Genomic DNA, 23,011 nt, shown 5'->3' with positions numbered 1-23,011 from the left:
TAAGATATCAGAGAAAGCTTTCCAATAAATGACAACACACAAAGGAGAGAGTACCGTATTTACTCGAATCTAAGCCACACTTTTTTCCTGTTTTTGTAATCAAAAAAACCACCTGCGGCTTAGAATCGAGTGCAAAGTAAGCGGAAGTTCTGAAAAATGTTGGTAGGTGCCGCAACAACTAACTTCTGCCATCGAATGTATGTATCACTACACAGGCATGCTTTGCAAGCACAAAGATAAATACTGGCGCCAAAACCTCTGCGTCAGTAAATAATTTTTTTTTAAAAAAAGTGGAACACATTTGAGCCTGTGCTATGGAGGTGAACAACTCAAATGCTGAATTATTTTTGCAGTCAGTTCTCCCCTGAGAATACACAAACAAATGCAGAATAACAGACAACAGTCAACCATAACATCACTATGGCCACTACTGTTTCAGCACATCTAATGTTTCAGCACATCTAATGTTTCCAAAGGATGGCAGAAGCCAAGTCACAAACAGTTTTTCTGACGTCAGATCTGCTGATTTTCACCTACTAAGCCTAGAGGCAATTGAAATTTGTACAAATACAAACACGATGTCAGACAAGAGCAGACAGTGTCGAAGATCTAGTTGTGGAATAAAGTTGATTGACATAGCTTTCAACAGAGGAGAGCTGCTTCATCACACATGACAAGCAGTTAAGGAAGTATTCCCAGTATTTTGCCTTTAAATGCGTATCTTTATTAATGTGAAACAATTTGAGCAGAGGGGAAGCGAAGACTCATTTTCTGATAAGGTGCTACCAACAGATGCCACACTCCTTAGCATGCACCTGTTTTTGTTCAATCAATCAAGTTCCTATTCATAAAATAAGGTTATTTTTGACACACCAAATCATACTAATTGAGAAGGTAACATGGGTAGTTACTGACCAAAACTTACCCTAACCCATGTGAAAAAGCTCCAGATTTAGAATGCAGTGTTTGCACATCACATAATGAACCAATCCATGAAGCCGAAAAGGATCTGCATTCAGTGCTATTTTCTACCACTTCTGCTATACCACCTGAAAGTAATGAAAAAAGTCCCGGTCAGGAACAATTGATCTGGAATGGATGTTATCTTTTCAGACACTAAAAGAATTTCACTAGCAATATGTAAGCCAAATGCATCAGCAGCTATACAGTGCAGAAGTATCAGGTCTATAGAAACTTGCTAGTTCTTTCAAATTTCATTAAGAAATATTGTAAAGGACCAAGCTTCAAAGTTTTTTCCATGTTTTGTTATCAGATAATTCCAATAATGAATAAGCAAGAAGATATTTTAATTTGCACAGGGGTTGCTGGCTAGGGTATTCATTTTAAAAAAGGTTATCTGAGTTAAAGATTCAAGAAGGGGCATCTTTTAATCTTTCCATCTGTCAAATCCTCTGTCAGTTCTTGTTCATCAGACACTTTACACAACATTTCTGAAGATCTTTAAAACATTATATTGCTATGTTTGGAAAGTTTAATTTAGGGTGGTACTTGCAAATCTTTTTTACTTCTAGCATTAGCAGGATACTAGGAAAATCAAATCAGTCTACAACCGAGATTGCTAACAAAGCATTCATGTGAAGCATCCTCGAAAACTGTTCAAGTGTGTGGGATCTGTACAACTTATGACTAACAAAGGACACTGAATTAAAAGACTGGCAAAACAAATGGTGAAAGATTTGTTTGATCCATGGGCGAGCGTTTCAGAGATGGTGGAAAAATGTACTGGCAGAAGCAGACAAACTATCCCATGAAAGATTATAGAAATTTACAGAACTAGCTTTCAGTGAAGCATCTACAGGGTGTATACGCGGACAAGGAAAAAATGCCTGGATTTCCCAGTTAAAACAACACTTTCTCCTGGGTGAAAATACAGTGACAGTATATTTTCCCTAGGAACAGTGAAACTTATGAATTCTTTGAATGGTTAATGTCTTGTACACCTGCGTAGAACCTCCTGGAACTATATAAAACGATCCCCCTTGAAAGAAACATGTTTTGGAAAGCTCTTTGATGTACCGCAACATGTACACTGCATATTTTCGTGTTACACAATTATAAATTTGAATTCCACGAAACACAGCAATTAGTTTCCAAAAACTGAAATCAGGATTGCACTCAATCATAGTTCATGTCACATGATCTTGCCAGCCAATGATACCAGATATTCAGAGCATAGGATACATCATGTAGTCAGCCATTAGCAATGTCCCTGCTTTACACGAACACACAAATAGGAAAAGTTAATGGTTTAAATTAACATGCACAGTGTAGCTAGACGAAAAGCTAAACTTTTACATATAATATAACATTCACTATGTGTGTGTGTGTGTGTGTGTGTGTGTGTGTGTGTGTGTGTGTGTGTGTGTGTGTGTGTGTTCCACTACATCAGACAAATGTGCCAGTAAAATTTATTTACAATGTAATGTCTCGTCTTCTGGGCTACAAATTTTTCCAAGTGGCTGGTCCTCAAAGTGTTAAGTTTTAAATAAAAATCAAACACTGATTTAAGAAATTATAAGCACATTTCCACATGTAACAATTCATATTGCATAAAATGAAATTTACTTTGAAAGTAACACTTAAAACCACCATTCACAATACTTTCCTGCAACTGGTTAGAATTCATTTCAGCAGCTGTCAGAGTGCCACAAAATACGCGTTATTGCACATGTGCAGCTACAATCAAGTAGGAAGCTATGTTCATGCGTATACAGTATTAAGAGATCCTACATTACATCATAAACCATACTCTAATGCATGATTTGGCTTACAGTGCACATTCGTATGTCCAGATTCAAACAAATAGGCCCCAACCTGTGGTTTCCAGAATGCAAATTGTCAGAGTACTAGTATTGTATTGTATTATCTCATATTTGGTTCTTTATTATGGCATAATCCCATACGTGCCATAAGAAAAAACATGCACTTGAAATTCAGCAAACAGTTGACGCTAGCCAACAGTGTTTCAAACAAATTTACTGCCTCCGCAGAAAAGATTAATAAAAGCCCAATTTCTTTGGAAATTTGACATAAATAACTTCATTTTTCTGTAAGGCAATTAAGGCCCGAGTGTCAAAAACCCAGAAATAAGAAGAAATAAAATAAAATCGGGAATCAAACTAATAACATATTTTAGCCTTCCATAATTATGTGAATGTATTTTAAAGCACTTTATAGCTTCTGGCCAAAGAAATTTTTTTGTTTCCATTTGATATGGAAGCTGTAAACAAAGAAAAACAGCTACATCACCAAAAGTAAACAGGTCACACGGAGACTAACCCCCTTCCCTTCCCACTGTAACTCAACCAGTCTGCGTATGCGCAAGTCTGGCAGGTTGGGCACGCCAGAAAAATGTTTCGGAGTAGCACGCGTCTGCTTGTTACTATTGCCGATGCAGCCAACAGCCGCACTTCAAGTCGCCAGAAGTGGAAGAAGATGCTACTCATATGGGATTCAACTGCATGTGCACATGAGCCTGCTGCCAACTGCTCAAAGTAACCTAATGTAAACAGTCATGTCATGCTCATTGGAAACATTTTGTTATGAAGTGTTACATAACGTTCATCATGAAGCCTTTAACAAATTTTGCTGTTGGCAATTTTGTGTGCACTGTATTTTGTTGGTGTAAACGGCACATTTCATTTGCAATTTAAGTTGCATTTTTTCCCTCTCATTTTTGTTTTAATGCTGCAGTGTTATTCAGGCAAAGATCTTTAAGTGCTGTTTAAGCAGGGAAGAGCATTAAACTTAAAGAACAAGAATGTAATTTATGTTGTGACTCATGTTACAAATTTGGGACATCTTATTCCTAAAGTGCATTTTAAGTCAAAAGTGTCCTAAAAATATTAGGAGTTGGATCTGGTTCAATTAATAGAAAATGTATATTAGGTTGACATTCAAGTGACAGATTTCTAAAAATATTTATACCATGAGAAATATTTTAATATATTGAAAAAGCACATGACTCAATGTTACGCGACTCATTACTTGCTACTTCTGGTTGGAAAAACATTTTTTCTGCAAGCAGAAAAATGAAAATACGACAATTGGCAAATAACAAACCTAACATTAACATTTCACTTTTCAAACTCTATGAAAGATTATAAGAGAGCACAACATCTGGGAAAATGAACTGTAAATTCAATTAAAAGTCAGAATTGAAAATATCCTTGAAATCAAGTGGATTGATTTTCTTTATAATTTCATCATATTTTACAGGCTATTTCCAGTAGTGACCAGCACACTCCAGTGCACTGATTAAGTAAGAATTTCCAAAAACTGCATGTCCTTCTCTGGCATTGAATTTAACATATTATACTTTGTACCAGGCTCCAATTTTCACACTTTCTATGGTTTCTTCAGTATTATGATCTGCAGCATAAAATTCTTTGGAGATAGCAGATATGTTTGTAGTACTCCTTTCTTGTAGTGAAAACAATGAATGCTTTTAATGTGTGGTACTGATGGTGCCGAAGAAAATATTTCAGCCAGATTAAGTTTCACAGTGATTCCTTGAATTTTAACAACAGACACATGAAAAAACCTGCATAGTCATGGTACTTGCACCTACCTGAGCTAAAGTTGACACATCACCCACTATGAATTTTCACTTTTTACCACATTCCCACTAGCCGTTCCACAACTGCATAAATTCCATCTATGGCTCCTTTACCTTGGGATGTAGCAAATATGTTTCAATAGATTTCCACGTTATGAAATGACAAACTGAGGTGCAGCAGCAGTAAGTAATATATTCGTTTTTAAATTGTGAGGCGGGTCCATCTGACCAGATTGAAACTACCTTCACATTTTCAGGTACAGTTGACAGCACCTTGCTAATGCAAGCAATTGCAGCACTCGAGTGACATATATAGTGACAAATGTGCTTTACTAGGCTGCTGTTCTTGCATCTTATGTTGCCTCTGTTTTTAACTCTTATCCCTATTTTTAGCTCTTTTTCATCTAATATCAGTCCTTGCGTATGTTGACTCAACTGCAGAAACTTTTGTTTCTGCTTCTGCTGGATTTTTGAGCTTCTTCTAGATGCTTCTTAAATTCTCCATATTTTCCTTCACTCTAACTTTTCCCTCCTCCTACTCTGTCTTTCTGCTGCTGCTGCTGCTGCTGCTAAGGGCATCCTATTCTTCTAATCTTAAAATAATTGTGACTCAGATTACGTGACTCAAACAACACATTTAATTTTCTGTTTTTAAAATATTGGTTGACATTGGGAAATTTGTAGTAGTAATATTAGTTACACATTCACACCAAGAAGTAAATTACTGAACAAGATAACTTTATCTCAAATCTCTCTCTCTTGGTATAAAAACTTAATTACATGAAAGTGACTCATGTTACATTAAAGTTAATGCTGTTGTATTACATTGTTTACTCTAACCTGTAATTTACGTACTTCAGTTTTATACTCTTTATGCAATACATTAGGGTATGTAACAGTTATAAAAATAATTCTTACCTGCCGATTAGTTAAAATGAAGGTCCAAAATCTCTAATAATTCACACTCCCACCAGACAAAAAACATATGGCATTATAAAAATGGCTACAAAATGAGGAAAAGCAATAATGGGTCACAAACCATTGTTGCCATACAGTAAAAAGTCCTGCCTTATCAAAAAATTTATAAAGTGCAAAATTTTAAACTTTAATATATTGTAAGTGTGTCCTACTTTAATGGAATATTCCACACTGGAAGATTTAACTCTAAAACCTAGAGCATCGAGTAATCAGTATTTATCATGGATTGACTACACTCACATCAGTCCGCTGAGAAAGCAGCATCAGACAAATTGTGAAGTGTTTCATTTCACAGGCAGGTTTATTTCTGTGGCGTTTTGCTTCAGTAAGAGAAACTTTGATATTTGGGAGAAATCTTACATCTATGTCTATATTCTGCAGGCCACTTTACAGTGTATGGTACTTTCAGTACTGGTCACTGACCCTTTTCCTGTTCCAACCGCATAGATTTGCAGCGAAGAACGATTGCTTGTAAGCCAGTGTGTGGTCTCTAATAACTAACTTTATCCTCATTGTGTTTTCACGAGAGATATTTAGGAGGCAGAAATATATTTGGCTGTCTCTTCTAGAAACATACATCTCCTGAATTTTACCAGCAGACCATACAGTGACACGAACATCACTGAGTGTCTGCCAATGGAGCTGAATGAGCACAAGTGTGATACTTTCACATTTACTAAATGAACCTGTAACGAAACATACTGCTCTTCTTTCAATCTTTTCTATTTCCTCCATTAGTCCGATCAGGTAAGAATCCCAGACTCTTGAGGAACAGTCAAGTATTGGTTGAATGAGGGTATTTTAAGCTACTTCCTTTCTTGACAGACTACACTGCCTGAGAATTCATCCAACAAATCTCAGACAGCCATCTGCATTACCCATCATTAATTTTATTTCGTCATTCCACTTCAAATCACTCTGTACGCATACTCCTACATACATTATGGAAGTAACTGCATCCAGTCAATGTTATGCAACTGAATAATCATACAATAAAATGTCTCCAGAATGAGATTTTCACTCTGCAGCGGAGTGTGTGCCGATATGAAACTTCCTGGCAGATTAAAACTGTGTGCCGGATAGAGACTAACTCGGGACCTTTGCCTTTCGCGGGCAAGCTGTGAGGACGGGGCGCGAGTTGTGCTTGGGTAGCTCAGTTGGTAGAGCATTTGCCCGCGAAAGGCAAAGGTCCTGAGAGAGTCTCGGTCCGGCACCCAGTTTTAATCTGCCAGGAAGTTTCAATAAAATGTCTTTCTGTATGTATTCGCAATATTTTGCGTTTGTTTACGTTGAGGGTCAATTGTCACAACCTGCTACAAGCATCAATACTCTGTAGGTCTTCCGGCAGTCTGCTAAAATTTTGTATTGTTGAGAGTTTTCTGTGATGACAGCACCATCTGCAACAAGGCTCATGGACCTTCTGACATCTAGAAGTTCATTTATATATAGTGTGAAAGTAACGGTCCTTTAACACTCCCATGGGGCACATTCAAATTTACTCTTACATCGGAATGCTCCTCTCAGTTGAAAACAGCACGCTGTGTTCTGATGGCTAAAAATTCTTCAATTCAGTCACAGTTTGACATCCCGTACACTTATTTTATTCTTTAGGTGGTAATGTGCAACAATATCTAATGACTTCTGAATGTCAACAAACGTGGAATCAATCTGGGTGCCCATATTTGCTGCTTTCTGGGTTTCATGGATGAACTGCGTGAGTTAGGTTTCACATGATCATTCTTTTTGGAACACATGTCGATTGCTACAGAGGAGATCTTCAGTCTCCATAAATTTCATAATACAAGAGCATAAAACACATTTCAAAATTCGACGAGAGACCAAATCACATGTAGGAGTATTGTTTTGGGAGTATTTTCGATGACCCTACTTGAAAATGGGAATAACTTAAGGGAAAGTTCTTTCACATACTCTTTGTACAATTTTACTGGTATGGTTCCATCAGGTACAGTTTCCTTTCCTCTGCTGAGCAATTTCAGTTTCTTTTCTATCCCTTGAGCACTTATTTTCATATCTGTGATTTTGTCATTTGTGCATCAATTAAACAGGAACTACATTGTGATCTTCCTCCGTGAAACAGTTTTGGAAAAGGACATAGCATTTCAGTCTTTACTGCGTCATTCTTTATTACAATCCCATTATGGTCAGATTGTCTGGAAATATGCTTCGATAAATTTACCGATTTGCTGCAGGACCACCACGTAAGATTCATTAAGTCAGTAGATAGAATTTTACTTTCAAATTCCTTCACTGAATGCTTCACACAAAGCCCTCCCTAAGTTAATTTTGGCATCATTTGGTTTGTCTGCGAGGGTTTGGCTACATTTAAATTTGTGGTGAAGCCCCCTTTGTTTTCGTAGCAGCTTTCTGACACAGGTGTCTAACCACAGTGAGTCTTTTTCATCCCTCAATTTTGCCCAGCACATACCTGTCTAAAGTGTACCGTATGACGCTCGAACTCTGTCCATTCACCCTCCACATCGTCAGTGCTGGTGATGAAATTTTCATGCTGACCTGCCTGGTAACCTGCAATGAGTCACAAAATAAAATTGTATCAGCGAAATACATGACAAAAAGAACACTTAAAAATTTACATGAAAGCTACGAAATCCACCAAAATACGGGTTTTTCAGAATTTGAACCACCACAATTTATCTTATAATAAAGAGTAATGAAAATTTGGTGAGCAGGCTTCTGACTGGTTTGATGTAGAAACTCTTGAGGTATCTGAATTTGTCACAAGTTTAAGAATGTGGTAATCAATGTCAAAAGATCCCTCAGTCTCTTCGCTCAACCAATTCAATTGTTTTACAGCTGCCACAACTGCCATCAGGTATGGCATTTCCCAACTGATATATAGTAAGGCTGTCGTGACATCAATTTTGTAGAAACTAAGGTCCACAGAAGGTCTTACTTCACCTTTTAGGGTGAATCACCTAAAACTTGCACTGCAAATATTGCAGAAATGAAAAGTGATACTGATGTGCAGTTCTCACACAATGAATTGGTAGTCAGGGCCTCGGTACTGTTGGGCAATCGACATAATATTTATAAAGTATTTTTGTGTGAAAACATACTCTTTAAATGGAACAATGCTTATTGGCATTAAAGTAGGGAAAACAGAATGTCAGTGGTGTCTTTCGCAGACTTCTAGTCTGAGCCATTTCTGAGTACGTATTTTAAAAAGTTCCCACACGGGCACTCTTATTGCAGTAATACATCGTTGCATTTTATCAGGTGTAGTTGGTATGTCCTTTTAGACAGTTTCTTTCAGCTTTCCCCACAAATGGAAGTCTACAGGTGTTAATTCCGGGGAACAGGTCAGTTAAGGTACAGGTCCTCTGCACCCAATCATACAAATTGGAAATAATTCCTGAAGACATGCTGTAGTGCTTCAAGCCACAATTGCCTTAAGGCAAGGAAAACTGCAATGCAGGTGTATCTCCCAATCAATCCTATAATGTGTCATTGTGACCAATTTTCCATAAACTAAAATCCAATACCTGTACAGAAGGTCCTACTATATCATTATGGACCTCAACAATGTACATCAACAGGTTTCATTCGTAAGTACACACTTTCACCTGAAAACCGAAGCCCTCAGTAGCACTTTGCATATAATCCTCACTGGCATGCATACAAACAGTAAGTTTTACAGCATCCTTCTGATAAAGGAATTCACGATATGCGCACCCTAACTGAAGTCAATTTGAAATTACACCTTCCACTTTGAAAGAAACAGCTTTTTCGAATACTAAAACTACCTTTGAGATAAATCTGTGCAAACAATTTTGGTCCAGTTGGGACAGCTCACTTAACACCAAAAATTGTCCAAATTAGTTTTCATATGTAAATTTAAAGTTTAACTTTCTTCAATTTCTATTTTACAGGGTATCCTATACATATCACACACTTAAATAACCATTTTCAAAAGAACGGTGTGATGCAGTTTCTCACATGTACTCTGTGCTGGTTTCATCTGGGTCATTCCATGCCAAGCGGTCTAGAGGCTCCCACATGACCCTCATGTATTTTGATGCAATTTTGTATGAACATTCACACATCTTCTCAATGAACACTGGTGAAGCTTCAGTTTCAGAAATTCAATACTTTCGGAGATACAGTCACTTGTTTAAGAACATAACACAGCTTTCTATAGTGTGTCCTTGAATTTTCAGCAACTTTGAGATGAGATATCTAAGTATTTGCATGAAAGAAACAAAACTTGGCCATCTTATACAACTTTTAGAGCTCTAAAGTAAAATAGTAAGTAAAGGATTTCTGAGCAATTTTCAAATAGATAATTTGAGGCAAAGTTGGGCAAAAAAAGTGCTGTTTTTAAAAACATGCGAACTTTAGTTTTTTATATCTCCAAAAGTAATTGTGCGATGTACATGAAACTTTGCACACCATCACTCACCAACACAAGCTCTTAGAATATAAATTTTCATTCTCCTATTGCTTTCCTTTATTTCACAAATCTAGGGTAAAGTTGACGGTTTTTCAAAAAGTGCTAAAAATGGTATTTTTAGTCAAATTTTTCAAAAAGAGTTTTTTCCAAACTCTTCTAAACTATGGTCATTAGAAAGAGCATATTCTAAACTATGTAATTTTGCAATGCAAGCATATAAGGCCCTAAAAAGTAGCATCTTCAAAGAGGCGCACTAAGTTTCAACACATTTTTCTGGCACTCAAATTATACCTGAAATCTTTTATTTTGCCTTATATATGTTTATTAATGTCTGGGATAAGTGAAATAAGAAGTCCTGATGAATAGGACCTAGCTTAAGTCTGAATAGCAAAAGAATAAAAATAAAAACGTTATTTCTTAATTGTCACCCCCCCACCCTCTCTCTCTCTCTCTCTCTTTCACACACACACACACACACACACACACACACACACACAATTATTAAGAATGAATGTAAATCGTAAAATTTATTTGCATAATCATCTAATTATTAGTTGCCTGTTTAATGAACAACACCAGCTTACTGATGGAAAAGAAGTGTATAAATGAGTTGCTATGGTCCACGGTGGCTTAACCACCGCTAGTTTCATTTCACCTGAGAAAACCAGCATTCCCATTCCCATAGGGGCCACGCCCCATAGCTTAGCAACAACAGCCATGGGTGGGTTTCTTTACCACAGGATCCCAAGCCTGATAAGGGTTTCTTTACACAGTTTCCCAAGCCTGATAGTAAAATTATTTAAGTGCCCTGTGTAAAATTAGAAGGCACTCTTGGGTTCCTTAGATTGTTTCCTCTAACCTATTTCAATTTTTGATATGCTACATTAATTTTCTGATGAATATCAAGAGGAATGGTGTATTGCCAGTCAGACGAATTTACTGATGGAGCTGGAACAACTGTAATAATGTGGTGTTCTGGAACCCAGCACTTGTCACTTCCTGGTGGCCAATAAAATGAATTTTCTGGACGATGTGGGTGCATTAAGTTTATTAACGCATCCCTTTGCTCTGTGGAGGTGTCTCAGATATTCCCAATCCACCACACGTTTTCATAGATGCATGCAACATATTGTCCTGGTTGGAGAGCAGACATTAATATGCCTCCTTCATTACTGTGACCCATTTTAGCTAGAAAAGATGAACAATCATTTGAAACTCTGCTGACGTGAATTGTTGTTTCATCAATAGGTAAAAAGTGATGATTTGCTCTAGTGCCTGCTACAGTTTGTCCAAGTTTAAACCTCTCTTCTTGTGACAATATTTTTTTTCCAATTTCATCTTTACTGACGAAAACAAATTTAATTCCATTAATGTTTTAAGAGCAGAAGTGAAACAGATCCAGGGGGGTAAGAATTTGTCCATGAAGTGGCTGTTGCAAGCTTGCTCTTGCTGCTAACCGCTTTTTTGTACCTCCATCTCATCACAAGGCGATTTCCCGTGACTAGTATAAAAAAAATTCCATTCGACTGTCATTCCCAAATCACTATCATGATAGCACAAATTTAGGAAATTCTTGAAATTTTTATATTGAGCACTGGAACCATCACTGAAATAATGAATGTGGGATATCCGTGCAAACCGTGCTTTTATATATTTGATGAGCTCCTTGATAATAACGTGAACTGTAATAGTGTCATGCCGCAAACAATCACTGATAATGCAAAAACTTAAATATTGTACTTTCTCATTTTGACGGAAGTAGATAACAAATGGATGAATTGTTGCTTGACTATTGTCCCAGTGGAAGCCTTGCACAGCATCCTGAATGATAAAAGAATAATTTTCTGCAAAATCCATCAGGACAACAAGCTCTTCGTCTTTCAGATGACATTTAAGGCCTTTAAGATGCATGCTTTGATGCTTGGCAATGTAATGATGGCATGACAGACTCCACATTTTATTTTGTACATCTTCAATAAATTCATCCACTACCATTTACTTCGAGTCCAGTGTGGCCCGATCAGTATGTATCCATTGCTTAAACACAATAACTTCCTGTGGCTCATGATCTAGGAAACAGCTGGCTATTTCAGATGCTATAGCTTTGGGCCCAGGACACCTTTCACAGCGATGTAGCATGCACTGTTTAAGAGTTCAAACTGCAAACTGCCTTGCTGAGAATCTCATTATAATTTTCACTTATACCAGCTCTGCTAAGCATAAGCTTAACATTTTGGTGAATTGCACAGACACAAACTGCATGCATTCCAGCTGATCCTACTGTTACACACCATTTGGTAATAAGTTCACAAAACTTTGAGAACCCTATTTCTGCACCATTTATATTCTTATAGATAACATACATTTCCCGTAAATTGCAAAGTAACAATCTTTTCTGCATGTATGTCTTTCTATCTGAAAGTCTAACTGAAATAGTATCTTTTTTCCAGGGCACACCCTACTATACTCATCTTCAAAAAAATTTCGCACTCTACTAGCAACTTCTGCTGGTAATTTCCTGCTTTGCCTATTTTCGGGAAGTGCCAGAATGACCTCCTCTGCTTTAAGCTTCCGAGAATTCTTCACCATTCTTTCGGACATGCCAAATTGAGCTGCTGTTTGTCTGACTGTCCAACTTACAGGTGCCAAGGTTAAAATTTGCATCTGTACTTTATGAATTGCATTCTGCATCTTGGCAGTTTCCACATTCCTTAATTTCACTAGCATCTTCAATTTGTCGGTTTACTCCCATTGCATTTACAATTCTGTTTTTAATCACATTTTGAGCCTTTTGAAGTTTCTTCTTCACATATTGGGGCTTATCTCTGTAGCTTACTGTTCTCTTCACGGGTGAAATACCGATAAACAATAAGCTACTATTTAATTCTTCTTTTGGTGTAAAGTCCTCATCAGAATGTGATGAGGCTGATAAAGCTTCGTCCAAGTGTTTATTTAAGGTAGACCTGCAAGCCGGACAAATTTTCTGACCAGCCTTTATGTTATTATGAAGCTGCTTCTTCAACATATCAGAAGCCTTATTAGCTATTTCAGTATCAAGAGTGTGAATTCCTGCCTTAACATTATGATTCACCTTCCCAAAGGGATTGAAGCATTTTTTTGTAGCCTCTCATATTGTGCCAATAACAGGGCTTCATGGTGTAGGCAAACTTGAGAGGTATTGTCCAGCTTTGCTTCAGAACATCGGACCAACAACTTTTTCCTCATCACTAAAATCCGCAAACAATTTTAAAGCAGCTTTTTTGGCAAAGAAAATGACATGACACTGTTACACTATCTCCTTGCCCAATTGAGCAGGAAGGTATGCTGTTCCCTTCTGCATCCATCTCTAATTGGTAACTAAATAATGTATTTGGCCTCTAAGTGCAAATTATAATCTGCTTAAATTTCAGACAAATTGCTACTGAATGAAATTATACACAATGTATAATACCAATGAAAAAATCTAATAAGAGATATGCTATAAAAGATAAAACAAGTTTTTGTAAATTAGATTACAAACTTTGATGGTCTTACGAATCACTTAACAAGCCACACTCAGTCAAGAGAACCCACTCACTATGCTGCAAACACACCACTGAAATACAGATGGTTCAAACAATGCTCACTATAATGAAACAATCTGATTGTTAAAGTAATTGTTGCCATTATATTTTCTATAAACAGTGAATCTTGAATTTTCTCTGTGAAACTAGTGGTTACTTATTTACCAAGGTAGTAGGCTACATTTAAGTGTGATTAAATACAAAATTAAAACTCTTAGATGTTTAACCAACCAAATTCACATGTTTCCCTAATAACTTTAAGAAAAACATTCACAAGTTACAACACCTAGGTATTAAAATCTCTGCAATATTGATTGGAAAATTTGCATCACTTGATGCATGATTCAAGTAAACCAATTCTTTTTTGGAAAAATGTTTTATACAATTGAATCCAAAAATTAGGTCTTCATTTTCCACTTGTAAATATTTACAATTTTGAGAAGTACAAAAAATATGAAGCTATTATTCATTGAATCCTTTATGATCTCTTTTTCTCTCTCTCTCTCTCTCTCTCTCTCTCAAATGAGAAGAGTTTTATGCAGATGAATACTTACGATAAAAGCAGAAGGGCTACTTCTCATAGTTTTCAAGTTTTTCTGACAGTTTCATTGCCTATTTACCAGATCTTTTTTTTTTCAATTATTCAAGGCACTAAAACATTTATTAGGCATAATAAAAGGTTTCAGGTATAATTTGAGTGACAGAAAAATGTGTTCAAACTTCCAGTGCACCTCTTTGATGATGCTACTTTTTAGGGCCTTATATGCTTGCATTGCAAAACCAAATCCACTTTTCTAGATAGTTTAGAATATGCTCTTTCTAATGACCATAGTTTAGAAGAGTTTGAAGAAAACACTTTTTTGAAAAATTTGACTAAAAACACCCATTTTTAGCACTTTTTGAAAAATTGTAAACTTCACCCTAGATTTGTGAAATAAAGGAAGCAATAGGAGAATGAAATTTTATATTCTAAGATCTTGTGTTGGTGAGTGATGGTGTGCAAAGTTTCATGTCCATCCCACAATTACTTTTGGAGATATAAAAAACTAAAGTTCACATTTTTTTAAACAGCTATTTTTTCGCCCAATTTTGCTTCAAATTATCTATATGAAAATTGCTCAGAAATCCTTTCTTAATATTTTACTTTAAAGAGCTCTAAACGTTGTATAAGATGGCCAAGTTTTGTTTCTTTCATGCAAATACTTACAGGGATATCTCAAAGTTGCTGAAAATTCAAGGACGCACTATAGAAAGCTGTGCTATGGTCTTAAACAAGCGACTGTATCTCAGAAAGTATTGAATTTCTGAAACTGAAGCTTTGCCAGTGTTCATTGAGAACATATGTGAATGTTCATACAAAATTTCATCAAAATCCATGATGGTCATGTGGGAACATTTCTCAATATTAGACCAATTGGCATGGAATAGGCCATCTGTGTGTAAATACTACAATCTACACCCATTTGAAACTGCTTATGGCAGTCAATCCATGGTCTCCCTCCAACATTTTTTCTGCTGCACTTTCTTCCATTGCCCAATTAATTGGCAAATTTTACCTTGGGAATTGTCTAAACTTATCCCATCTTTTATTCATGTTGCAGCATGAATTTTGATTCCATCCAACTTTTTTCAGTACCTTCACATTAGGTACCTCATATATCCAACCAAACACATACTAACTGCCTGTATATGTATTTCAATGAATAGTTGACAGAAAATCTTAAGATGGGGTTCAAAGTTAAAAACTGTAGGAGCAGGTATGAAGTGTTTTGAAAGCAAAGACTGGGCAAAAAGAAGAAATACCAAAAAGAAAGCAGCAAATGAGAAGAAATTTTAAGTGGCATGTGATCCTCAGCTAGCTCAGAAACTGAAAAATCAAATGCAATGATACCATATTTTCCCCTTTCTAGGTTCATTTTCATCTCCTCTTATTCCAAAGGTTTTGTGATGGCTATAGAACTGTTATTACCCAATAACATTTAAATACAAAATGACATGATAAGTTAAACACATTCATGGTTTATTGTGTTATTTTATCACTCCCAAATGAGACTAAGTAATTTCATTACAATTTCAATTACATGAGATGCAACCACTGCATTTTTACATTTACCCCCTAAAAAATTACAAAGTTAGGTAATTACGTACCAATACTGAGTGGAGATGGCAAAACATGACTATTTCGTACTATGTTTTGAGAAGTGCCAAGGACCTGCATTAAGAAGTGCCCAGCTTGCAATTACACTGTAAATCATGTCAACAGTTGTGCACAAATGTTATTAAGGTTAAAACATTTAGAGAAGCAGCTTATGGAGTCCCAAAATTAAAGGGTGAAACTATTCTTTTGAGAGTCCAGAACTACAGACTAAAAAGAAGAAATTAAATATAATCCTTTATAAAGGATTTGCATAATTTTATTCTAATTTCTTCTTTAGATTGCAGGGTAGCACTGGATAAATTAGGCCTTTGTCACATCCAAGCTCTTCCTCCACATGCTGAAACTACACTGGCCAACACTCATGCAGAAATGCTACGTCCATGTGAAAGAGCAAGGTGCAAGACTGTTAAACAAAATTCAATGAAAATACCATTTAAAGATGGTCATCCAGGAAGAGACTGGTTATCAGGCCTTTATGAAACAACCTGTTTTCTTTCAAGAAACCTGAGAAGTTTTGAGAGTCCCAATACAATGCTAGAGATCTATTTGTAGTTAATACCTTTTACAGTGAACTGCATATTTTGTACTAAATATATGTCCTAAAAAATTATGCCTGATCATACATCACACCATAACCATACATGCAATCATGTAGGATAAAAACCCGCAACGGAGCCATTTTGTTCAAATCAAACACGAAAGGAAAACCGATGCGGCGTGAGTATGGTACGCGCAAAAGTTTGTACAGGCCTACAGGGCAAAGCCAGATGAACTGGCTGGAATCTTAATTGGAAAAAGACCAGCTATGTTTTACCAATAATTTTTACTCTTAAATAAAAATTCTTGTTAGTGAATAATGCAACAAGTCACGAATAATTTCAAAATTTTTTCTTACAGCGCAATAACCAGTTTCGGGCACTCAAGTCTATTTTCAGATGAGTTAAAATTTCCAGTTACTTCTTTTAATACATAAACGTTTTCATTAGTAACATGTCTTCAGCTCAAGCACTGCAAAAGAATAACTCTTCTTTAGTGCCAGTTTTATGTTGCTTTAACGATAAAAACATTTTAATACGCACGCATATATTTACATACAAGGTGAAACAGTTGTATATACTTACATAAATTCCAGTGGACGGTGCTTTAGATTGCAAAGGTCCATACGCACTTCCACGACAGTGCAAGCGCTGGTGCATTAAATCATACATAAATTTTCACAACATCACTGCACGACTTCAAGCATACCTCAATACTGTTTCTTATCCGTTTGAACGCCAAATTCACAGTCTTTCCTTTGCACTTTGCAAATTCAAATTGTTGAGCAACCGCTAAGCAAAGAACTCGTTGATTTCTTATTGAGCAAAGAAAGATAAAGTCGAAGTTGTAAATGCAACACCAGACCTTCGACCATAGATACCAATATCTATGTTCGAAGCACCAGACGGATAAAATTTAAAATCTTTGGACAACATGTTAGAACCAGAAAAAAAAAACTGTTTTGCATGTTTTTACTCGAAGTTGCTTTGAGGATTTTTTAAATAACAATTGACGATGGAAACTTTCACAATACATTATTTTATTTAAACGTCAATTCCGTAGGACCAAAATGAGGAGTAAATCTCCAAGGTCATGGAACATGTCAGTACATTAAATTACAACATAAAAGAAATAACAGATAAAAATAAATGTTTATGAACCCGAAAAAAGTTAGTCCACAAGTTTAAGTAAACGCAATCAACAATACAATAAGAATCAGCTTAATTTTTCAAGGAACTCCTCGACAGAATAGAAGGCGTGACCCATGAGGAAACCCTTCAGTTTCGATTTGAAAGCGCGTGGATTACTGCTAAGATTTTTGACTTCGAGTGGTAGCTTATTGAAAATGGATGTAGCAGTATACTACACACCTCTCCGCACAAGAGTTAAGGACGTCCGATCCAAATGCCGGTTTGATTTCTGCGGAATACTAACTGAGTGAAGGCTGATTATTCTTGGGAATAAGCTAATTTTGATAACTATAAATGACAGTAAGGAATATATATATATTGAAAGGCCAATGTCAAAATACCCAGACTCGTGAACAGGGGTCGAGAAGAGGTTCGTGAGCTAACAGCAATTATTGCCTGAACCGCCCGTTTCTGAGCCAAAAATATCCTTTTAAAATGGGAAGAGTTATCCCAAAATATAATATCATACGACATATGCGAATGAAAATAAGCAAAGTTGACTAATTTTCGTGTCGAATGATCATTCACTTAAGATATAGTAGAATAGTAAAAATCGCAGCAGTAAGTCTTTGAACAAAATCCTGAACGTGGGCTTTCCACGACAGCTTACTATCTATATGAACAGCTAGAAATTTGAACTGTTCAGTTTCACTAATGATATGGCCATTCTGTGAAGTTAAAACGTCGGGTTTTGTTGAATTGTGCGTTAGAAACGGTAAAAACTGAGTCTTACTGTGATTTAGCGTTAGTTTCTTTTCTACAAGCTATGAACTTATGTCATGAACTGATGAACTGCACTATTTGAAACAGACCCAATGTTGTACACAATATCCTTTACTACCAAGCTAGTGTCATCAGCAAACAGAAATATTTTAGAATTACCTGTAACACTAGAGGGCATATCATTTATATAAATAAGGAACAGGAGTGTCCCAACACTGATCCCTGGGGCAGCTCCCACTTGACCATACTCCACTCAGAACCCACATCATAGCCATTCTCAACACAGTGAATAATCACCTTTTGCTGTATGTTGTTAAGGTAAGAGGTGAACCAATTGTGAGCTACTCCCTGTATTCCGTAATGGTCCAATTTTTGGAGCAATATTTTGTTATAAACGCAATTAAACAACTTGATTAAATCAAAAAAATATGCCCTTTGTTTACCCCATCCAATACCTCACAGAGAAAAGAGAATATAGCACTTTCAGTTGCTAAACGTCTTCTAAAGTCGAACTGTACTTCTGATAGTAAATTCTGTGATACAAAATGATCAATTATCCTTACATACACAGCCATTTTAATAACTTTAGCAAATACTGATGGCATAGATATAGGCCTAAAATTGTCTACATTATCCCTTTCTCCCTTTTTATAAAGCGGCTTTGCTACTGAGTACTTTAACCGTTCAGGAAACTGACCATTCCTAAAAGAAAAATTACAAATGTGGTTAAGTACAGGGCTAACATGTGCAGCACAGTACTTTAATATTCTGCTATGCACTCCATCATATCCATGGGAGTCCTTAGTCTTCAGTGATTTAATTATTGACTCAATCTCCCCCTTGTCAGTATCACAGAGGAGTATTTAAGACATCAGTCATTGAATGGCATTTGCCAAGAGAGTTATGTGATTTATTGTAGAGACTAAATTTTTATTTAATTAACCAACAATGCTCCAAAAATGATTGTTAAGTACTGTACATATATCTGATTTATCAGTAACAGGAATATTTTTACTACGGAGTGACTTTATATAGTCGACTTGTGCTGCTGACCAGACACTTCCTTCACCATGTGGTTTTAATTTTATCTTGTGAATTAGCTAGTCTGTTTGTGTACCACATACTCTTTGCCTTCCTAATGACATTTTAAGTACCTTACAATACTGTTTGTAATGGGCTACTGCAGCTTGATTGTGACCAATTCTAATATTTTGACATAATTCCCACTTTGTTCTACATGATATCCTTATCCCACTAGTCAGCCACCCAGGCTGCCTTTTACTGTCAATACCCCGTTTAGAACGTTCTAATGGAACTCAAGCCAAATGCAGGGCTAAGTCATGTGATAGAGGACCTCGGGCATTTATGTAAGAACTTTACAAAAGAGGACCATGTAGTGATAGTGGGTGGCGTGGGAAACAGTTTCGACAGGGATGGGGCATATAACGTAGGTGGTGACCTGGACAAGATAGCTTCGCTGACTCATGGCACCAACGTACACTTTGTCGAGCTGTTCCGGCGTCATGATCGACCACACCTTGATGGACCTGTGAGGCGAATCAATGTGGGGTTAAGGATGGCTCTGAGGACAGCCAACTTTGCTCATGTTTCTCTGGTGCCCATCGGGACTATCAACAGATGGAGTTGCACTAGGTATGGCCTACACCTAACCAGAACTGAGAAGGGAAGATTGGTACAGCTGATTGATAGAAGTATAGGAGGTGGATCTTGGGCCACACATGGTCAAATTCCTGTTGTCATAGGGAGGAAAAGTAGGTCTTTTTTAGGATAAATCCAAGTTTCCCTGCCTAGAGAGTATCTCCAGCACAGGTTCCCCTGCCTGAATAATATCTCCAGCACTTTAAAAAATACTGAAACAATCACTCACAAGACAGATTTTAACACCTCAGACATCACATACACCAGATGTAGCAAAGAAAAACAAATGATTCGAAACAGTAACATGGGGCATTTCACAGACTTAACAATCCTCCATCAAAACATGCAATCAATCAAAAATAAAATACAACTATTAGAAGTTGAGCTCCAATCTTTGAACTGCACAGTAGTTTGTATTACTGAGAACTTGTGAGAGACATAGAAATCCAACATGTAGTATTATCATTGTACGAAAAGGCAAACTCGTACTGCAGAACTACTTCAAGGGGTGGAGGATCATGCATTTATATCAGAAAAGGAACACAGTTCAAATCAAGACCTGACCTCAGTACCGTAAGTGAAGAGAAACACCTTGAAATATCAGCTATTGAATTAACAGGGATTGATATCACCAAGAAATTAATCATTTTGTGTGTGTATAGATCTCCCAGTGGTAGTGTGGATACTTTTTTCAATAAGTTAACAGAAGTTCTAGATAAAGTCTCAAGTCCAAAGGTCAATATAATTCTGTGTGGGGGCATTAACATCAACACTAACATCATAAATTAATCTGGCAGCACCTTCATAAACGTCCTCCAAAGTTTTGGCATGACCCTATTGGTCAATAGTGCAACAAGGTTTACCGCAACGAGTTCATCAGTAATCGACCATGTGGCCACAAATATGGACAGGAAAAAACGTGATGTAACTGTAAAAGATCTCAGACTATCAGACCATCTCCGTCAAATAACAACAGTAAAGTCAGGCATAGAATCATTTCCTAAACTACAAGTCTACAAACGAAATCAAAATAAAAGATTTTTCAAAAGAACTAGAAAAACAAAGCTGGGATGAAGGGTATACAGAAACCAATGTTAATATGAAATTCTCTAAATTCACCACATTGTTTAAATTTAACTTTGAAAAGGCATTTCCAAAAGTATGATGTCTGTACCAACATCTCACAAAAACAGACAGATAACAGCAGGTATTAAGAAATCCTCCCAAACACTTAAACACCTCAGTTCCATGAAAAAGATTCGCGATGATCCAGAATTCCTATCATAGATACAAAAAGATCTAGGAAGGTGCTGCTGTAATAAATGATCCACGCAATTAGCAAACTATGTAAACCGACATTTTTCAAGTATTGCAGAGAAGTTACAGCAAATTTCCCCCAACCAAATACAACACCTATAAATAATGTTGCACTAAATACAACGATGTTACTTCGGTCGGTAGGTTTAGATGAAGTACCAATGTGTGTACTGAAACAATGCATAGGGATTATACAAAGCCCTTTAACAAATATAATAAATGAATCCCTCATATCAGGGACATTTTCAGAGCAGTTAAAACAGACAAGAGTTGTACCTTTGGTTAAGAAAGGTAATGCAGAAGACATAGAAAATTAGCGGCCCATTTCCCTGCTGTCAGCATTCTCAAAAATAATAGAAGCAATTATGAAAGACAGATTAATGAATTACCTGAATAAATACAATCTTTTAATTGAATCACAGTTTGGTTTCCGAAGCGGCAAAAATACAGAGTCAGCCATAGTAGAATTCACAAAAGCTGTGCTTGATGATCTTGATAAAGATAAGTGTTGGATCTTTCTAAGGTCTTAGATACCGTCGACCACAAAATTCTATTAAATAAATTAGAAGCATTAGGAATAAGAGGAGTAGCTAATGACTGGTTTCGATCATACCTAACAGATGGGATACAAAGAGTAGAGTTAACACATACTTCAAACAGATCTAAATATTTAGTAAAACATTTATGAGAACCAAAATACATTAATATAGGGGTTCCGCAGGGTAGCATATTAGGACCAATACTGTTCCTGATATACATCAATGACTTTCCCAGTATTTTTACTGATGGTGAAAAATTCCTATTCGCTGATGACAACAATATTACCGTCACTCAGAAAACTTCTTGCCAAGAAAGCAAATGAAGCTCTCAAGGAAGTTTGTGATAGCTCAATAAATTATAAAGTGACATTGAACATAAAGAAAATTAATGCCATGAATTTCAGTTTGAAGAGGAAAAATGACAATGTTAAATTAAATGTATATGGCACCTCTACAGAATGTGTAACAGATGCAAAATTTCTAGGAATGAATATTGATTCTTAGTTGAAGTGGTGTGAACACACAAAGGTACTTGCAAACAGAATGTCATCAGCATGTTATGCCCTTAGAATCTTATCATTAATGTGTAACATGCAGTGTCTTTTAGTTACTTATTATTCGTATGTACACTCAATTCATAGCAGTGGCATTCTTTTTTGGAGAACAAACACACAGAAATGAACACAATTTACAAACTCCAGAAAAGAGCCATAAAAATAATAACCAAAAATACAAGTCGAGCTCATTGTAAAAATCTGTTCAGAACAGTGGGGAGTTTAACTGCTCCATGTGAATACATTTACCACACAGTTGTACACATCAAAAATAACATTGGTAATTACTGCACAAACAGCTCTGTCCATGACCATGCAACAAGAGATAGACTCACCTTACATTTATCCAGAAAAAATAAACATAAAACTAAAAATAGCATTTTCTACCAAGGAATAAAACTGTACAATAAATTACTGAAAGAGATGAAAGAAACTGCAAAAATACACTTATTTAAAAAGGCAGCTAAAAAGTACCTGTTATGCAATACATTTTATACATTGAAGGATTACTTAGCTAAAACAGAGTAGGGGTTTGATAAAAAATGTTGTACAAAAAAATAATAACAATAATGATTATAAAATATACAACATTCCACATAACATGTTCACTTTATGTTTTCTACCTTCTTTTTTTCCTTTCTAGAAATACTTAACCCCAAGCTGTGAATAGGACAATACTAACACCTCTTCCTCTTTCTGAGCTCAACATCTCACTCATTATGGAAGGATGCTGACTTAGTTTTTCAGGGTAGCAAATGGGAAGTTGCAGTACAGAAAATGGCCCA

The 23,011-nt window shown here is 36.3% G+C and overlaps 1 protein-coding gene and 1 long non-coding RNA gene across 2 annotated transcripts in view; both read right to left on the bottom strand.

The window, feature by feature from the left end:
• Nucleotides 1–17,040, bottom strand: part of LOC126213441 (uncharacterized) — a 29,637-nt gene extending 12,597 nt beyond the window's left edge. The window contains exons 1-3 of the long non-coding RNA XR_007541171.1: nt 16,829–17,040; nt 8,004–8,101; nt 926–1,049 (exon numbers count right to left, since the gene is read on the bottom strand). This is a non-coding gene — a long non-coding RNA (uncharacterized LOC126213441). The remainder of the gene's footprint in view (nt 1–925; nt 1,050–8,003; nt 8,102–16,828) is intronic.
• The window catches only part of LOC126213438 (uncharacterized), a 175,981-nt gene that overhangs the window by 24,319 nt on the left and 128,651 nt on the right, over nt 1–23,011 (bottom strand). The gene's annotated exons all lie outside the window — the stretch shown is intronic.

The sequence above is a fragment of the Schistocerca nitens genome, chromosome 11 (genome assembly GCF_023898315.1).
Source record: "Schistocerca nitens isolate TAMUIC-IGC-003100 chromosome 11, iqSchNite1.1, whole genome shotgun sequence".
NCBI lineage: Eukaryota > Metazoa > Arthropoda > Insecta > Orthoptera > Acrididae > Schistocerca > Schistocerca nitens.
This window is presented reverse-complemented; position numbering and strand designations above follow the sequence as displayed.